The sequence below is a fragment of the Hemicordylus capensis genome, chromosome 1 (genome assembly GCF_027244095.1).
Source record: "Hemicordylus capensis ecotype Gifberg chromosome 1, rHemCap1.1.pri, whole genome shotgun sequence".
NCBI lineage: Eukaryota > Metazoa > Chordata > Lepidosauria > Squamata > Cordylidae > Hemicordylus > Hemicordylus capensis.
The window spans coordinates 364,302,626-364,308,625 of NC_069657.1; the positions used below are offsets into that span (position 1 = coordinate 364,302,626).

A 6,000-nucleotide genomic window follows, 5' to 3' on the forward strand; every position below is an offset into this window, starting at 1 on the left:
ATCCCACAATGCTCCTACTAGCTAGGAAAAGGATCATGCTGCTTGCTGGGGAAAGACAGTGGCCGACTCATGCTCAGCATTGAGAAGCCATAACATTGTACCCCAGGGCTGTTGTGGACTCCTAAGTAAGCCTCGACAATGTTCAGAAGCAGCCAATGCGCAAGCAGCATTCCCACAGGTTTCCTCATTTGTGACAATGGGAATAATGGAAACACTGCTATCTCATCCACTGCTTCTGTACAATGTCAAGGATTGCTTCGGAGTCCGCAGCAGCCCTGGTGCACAACATTACGACTCCATAATTTGCACAGCATGCCAGCCAGTGATCTTGAAACAGATATGCTTCCTTGATGAAAGATGTCTGGCTGTCATGCAACAAAATGAGGCGCAAAACTAACTATAGCCAAAAAGCCCTTTGACAAATTCAAGAATAAGGAGAAAGAAACAAAAACGTGAATTACCTTAGAAGTCACTAGGGGACAGAACAGAAACAACAACATTCTACAGGAAGTAGCCAAAGAACTTCCTTACTAACGGCTGGTCCGGGAAACTGCGCACGAATAATGTACCAGTCCATGACTCCAAAAACGTCGAGAAAGACTGGTCTAGACAATACTGGACCAATGGTCTGACTCAATATAAGGCAGGTTCCAATGTTCCTATGCTTTAAGACAGCATCCAGCTTAACCATTTGTTGACCAAGCTGGTCTGTAATTGTGTTCCTTCCCTGCCCCCCTGCTCACATTTACCAGTCTTGCCAGCCCAAAAGGTTTTTTTAAAAAAACAAAACAAAAAAACTATGGGCTTTGCAAACAAAAACAATACCTATCTGCAGTGCAATGTTGCAATTTTTTTTTTAGAGAATCCATGTTCTGAACTATAATTGTTCTCTATATTCCACTATCATATCATTCACCATTGCATGCATCCAGTTCCAGGTAAATAAAAACAGAACTATTAACTTGGGGCAGCGGGGAGGGGGGGGATTCTAAACAGCAGTATAGCTGAAATCAAACACTTCTCTTCCCTTTGATTTCAATGGGAGAATTAACCATATGTCCAAATTCCCCCCTTGCAATCAATGGGATTTAAAGGGCTAAGTTTTGGCAATGCTGTGCCTACAGTAAGCTCAAATAGTCCATCTGTATTGTCTGATCGAAGGAAAAGGGGAAGTAGTACTGATCTCCAAAACAAAAAAGTAAAACCAAGTTCCTAACCCTAATGTAAATAAACTACATGGTAACTTCTAACCAGCAGCATCATAAGGCAGATAAACACCAGAATAGCATTTCATTTTAAGTTTTAAAAAGAGCAAACTCACATACCCACGCGCTAGAAATTCAAGAGAACCCTCCAATGCTTCCACCTTCTTTACCTTCTCAAAACCGACAGGAAATCCTTCTTACTTAAATAACTGCAAAGAAATATTACTCAAGAGGAAATTGGTAGAAAAGCCATGAGTAGGCAAACCAAAGAGAATTAGCTGGTTGGCATAACAACTACCCAAAGTCACATTGGTCAACAAACTTCATATTGACCAATCTGTCCCTCTGAAGAAAGAGAATGGACGATTACATAGACAAGATTTCACAGAGGCAGACAGGCTCTCTCACCTACTGACTCTAGAGAAACATCTCAAATTCTTGAGTTGCATTGTAATCTTGATGAATACTCAGTCACAGCACTAACTAAAATAATGGAGCCATACAGACCATTCAGGGGAAAGGATTTATTTCACTAGACAGCACAGAACTATCACCTATAACAGCATTCCACTCTTCCTTCACTTGAATATTCTGCTATAATTATCTCCGCTTTTTACAAATGCACTGCAATACACTTTGCAGTTCCATAATTATAGGGTTGAATTAGATAGTGGGATATAGTTCTCTCTCTCATCTGGTGCATAATGGCCATTTTGGCAAGGCAGAAACAGGGTGCTTCAGAAAGTGCAACAATTACCTGTAGCCAAACAACCACACATTTAATCACAGAACCAGAAGAATAGGAAAAAGCTGCATGGGAGAAGTACAATAGTGTGCATGGTGGGACTGGGGGATTCCACACTTCTAAGTTGTTTTAAACATGAGCCTGTATATTACCTTCAACATACAATGGAAGCTAGATTCATAATCTGCATTATGGGTTTTCCATATCACCTTGTGGATGATCAATTTATTCCTCCATCTGGCACTACAAATTTCTACACAAGCATTGACACAACCGGCCAGTATGGAGAAATCAGAGCCAAACATCACCAGGTTTCTCTTCATGACACAGGTAATATATAGTTCAGCCCTACATCATCATTGCCAACAAAGAAGCAAGCTACAGCATTATCAATAACACATAACTATCCATAGCTTATGCTGTCTATACACTAATGCACAAGAGTATGGGAAATAGACAAGATGAGCTTCAACTCCTAGTACAGGAAGGTCAAATATGACTATAAAAGATAAGAACATAAGAACAGCCCTGCTGGATCAGGTCCATGGCCCATGTAGTGCAGCATCCTGTTTCACACAGTGGCCCACCAGATGCCACTGGAAACCTACAGCAGGAGTTGAGGGCATACCCTCTCTCCTGCTGTTACTCCCCTGCAACTGGTACTCAGAGGCATCCTGTCTTTGAGGCTGGAGATGGCCTATGGCCCTCTGGCTAGTAGCTATTGATAGACCTCTCCTCCATGAAGTTATCCAAACCCCTCTTAAAGCCATCCAGGTTCTTGGCTGTCACCACATCTTTGGGCAGAGAATTCCACAAGTTGATCAAGTGAAAAGGTACTCCTTTTTGTTGGTCTTAGATTTCCTGGCAATCAATTTCATGGGATGACCCTTGGTTCTAGTGTTATGTGAGAGGGAAAAGAATTTCTCTCTATCCACTCTCTACACACCATGCATGATTTTATAGACCTCTGTCATGTCTCCCCTCAGTCGTCTTTTTTCTAAACTAAAAAGCCCCAGGAGTTGTAGCCTTGCCTCTTAAGAAAGGTGCTCTAGGCCCCTGATCATCTTGGTTGCCCTCTTCTGCACTTTTTCCAGTTCTACAATGTCCTTTTTTAGATGTGGTGACCAGAATTGTACGCAGTACTCCGTGTGTGGCCGCACTATAGTTTTGTATAAGGGCATTATAATATTAGCCCTTTGCTTCACTGTTCTCATATAGACCTTTGGGATCACAAACCAACTTGAGTATAGTGCATTTGTAAAAAAAAAAAGTTGTAACAGTTAGTTCCACTTTCACTAGATGTAAAGTACTCTATGGATAAAGATAGCTCTTTCTGGCAACTTTACTGCAGTAGAAGGGAAATTCATTAAAAATCACAGGATTGACCAATTTCCTTGAAATAAAAATACACAGAGTCCTGCCATCTTGGACTAGATGTCTGCCTGATTTCAGAATCTAATTCTGATTCAATGGCATTTGCACTTTTGTATGAAGGCAAAGGGCAGATTCTTTCACATGGGGGAGGAATGATGCTCCAAGAGAGGGGTGTCAGTTCCAGAGGTTTTTGTAATTTTCTGCCATGAAACAGGCCACTTCTAGGACTTTGACTTTTTTGAAGTTTTTACATTTAAAAAATCATTAAAAATCAACAGATTGACTGATCCACTTCAAAAAATAATGCCCAGAGTCTTGCTAAACTGTCCTACATCTGAGCCCAATTTCAGAACTCTAGACCAAGCTATGCCAGAAATATAGAAGGGGTGAAAGGGGGGTGATGTTTGCCCTTTTTTATGAAGGCAATGGGCAGAGTCTGCCACACTGGAGCGGAATAATGGTGCAGGGCAGGGCAGGGGGGGGCTTCAATTCCAGAAGCTTTTCTAATCTTCTGCTATGAAACAAGCCACTTCTAGGAGTTTTTTAATTTTAAAAAAACCAAAACATCATTAAAAATTAATGGATCAATTGAACTACTTGAAAATCAGTACCCAGAGTCTTGATAATCTGTTCTATAACTGTACCAAACTTCAGAACTCTAGGCCAAACCATTCTGGAAATATAAAAGGAACCCTCTTTTCCCTTTAGGAAGATCATAGGGCCCTCTAGAAGAGTGGATACATGGACCTGAGCCCCCAGGTCCATGCCTAACAGTGCCCTTGACCTTTTATGAGTTCAAAACATCAGGGCTGTTCAACAATGGAACCAATTACATAGCAGGGTGGTGGGCTCTCCTTCATTGGAGGGACTTCAAACAGAGGCTGGATAGTCCTCTGGTTTTCTGGCACCGAGCAGGGGTTTGGACTGGAACACTACCCCTTCAACTCTATGAACATCCATATTACTTAGAAGGTATGAATTAATACAAATATTAAACCTAAAGGAGTTTGGGCATTGGGTTTTGTTTTTTTGTTGCTGTTATGAAGAGTGCAAAAATCTGGGGGAAGCAAACTAATATTAAGAAAATCTGCACCCTATAAGAAAGTTTATTTTTAATCATATTTGCATAGAGCAGGGGTTGGTTCTTTGATCCAATTAGATACCAAAATCTATTCATTGTCCTGTATTTCAGAGGCAGGCATTAGGTAGTCCCTGGGCTTATCAAAAGCAGTGCTCCAGGTGTTTGGAATTGCTTGTCTCTCCCTTTCCTTCCAGCGAATACTGCATACTTGATTATGGCTGGCTGAATGGGGACATGGCTGCCTGTGCTGTACCATTCTTAATCTCTCTGTTTGTGTGATAAGGGTTGCTTCTGCTTTCTCTCATAAAAAATATTTCTGGTTTCTTCTAGTTTCTTACCAAGAAAACCATATGGATAGACAAAATAGAATGATTGTCAATGAAGTGCCAGATGATGGGCCCCTCAGGTTGGATGGCACTCAACATGCTACTGAGGAAGAGCTGAGGATCTCTCAGAGTACCGATGGTGTTTACGATGCAATTAGATTGAAGCCTTTTGGACATCTAGCGGCTGATGTTGCCATGCAGGAAAAGAAAATCCGAAGCTGCAAAGACAGAATTGCAAGGGGAACGTGGAACATAAGAAGCATGAATATGGGAAAGCTCGACACAGTGAAAGAGGAAATGAAACAACTACAGATTGACATCTTGGGCATCTGTGAATTAAAGTGGACTGGAATAGAACACTTTCAGTCAGAAAATCATACCGTTTACTACTCAGGACACAAAAAACAGAGGGAATGGTGTTGCTTTCATAGTCAGGAAGGATATAGCAATGACAGTACTTGGGTACAATGCGGTCAGTGACTAACTAATATCAATTAGATTTTGTGGACAACCCTTTAACATGACAGTTCTTCAAGTCTATGCCCCATTAACTGATGCAGAAGAAGAGGAATTTGATGAGTTTGATGCTCAAGTTCAGTCTGAAATTGACAGAACATGCAAGCAAGATGTGCTGCTGGTTGTTGGAGACTGAAATGCCAAAATTGGAAATAGTAAGGAGGAAAACACAGTCAAACTGCTTGGCCTAGGAAACAGAAATGAAGCAGGAGAATGGCTTACTGTATTAGTTTCTGGAAAGCCAATGATCTCTTCATTGCTAACACATTCTTCATACAATCAAAGCAGCACCTATACACATGGACTTCACCAGATGGAGTACACAGAAACAAAATTGATTACATTATTGGTGCAAAGAGATGGAAGAGCTCAGTTATAACAACAAAGACGTGGCCGGGGGCCAATTGTGGAACAGATCACAAACTACAGTACTCATGTGCAAGCTCTAAGTCAAGCTAAAGCGGAAAAACAAAGCTATCCAACTTCCATGATATGATCTTGAGCATGTCCCCACCATTTTCAAGGAGAACATCTGGAACTGCTTTGAAGTTCTGAACCTCATTGATAGGGAACCAGAGGAACTGTGGAATGAAATCAAAGAAGTTCTTAAGGATGAATGTGAAAAGAGACTGCCAAAGACCAAAAAAACAGAAGAAAGAAAAAGGGATGTGAGACCGGACGGTGGAAATTGCCAAGAAGAGGAGGGAAGCCAAAGTCAAGAAAGATAAAGGCCTCAGGAAGGAACTTAATAGG

General features: G+C 41.2%; 1 protein-coding gene across 2 annotated transcripts in view; it reads right to left on the minus strand.

Moving 5' to 3' along the window:
- Positions 1–1,391, minus strand: part of IPCEF1 (interaction protein for cytohesin exchange factors 1) — a 58,537-nt gene extending 57,146 nt beyond the window's left edge. Inside the window, exon 1 of one of the 2 annotated variants that reach the window (XM_053293411.1) lies at positions 1,326–1,391. The gene's annotated coding sequence lies outside the window, so the exon portion shown is untranslated. The remainder of the gene's footprint in view (positions 1–1,325) is intronic. The other variant, XM_053293429.1, reaches the window with a different exon arrangement.
- Between the last annotated feature and the right edge of the window lie 4,609 nt (positions 1,392–6,000).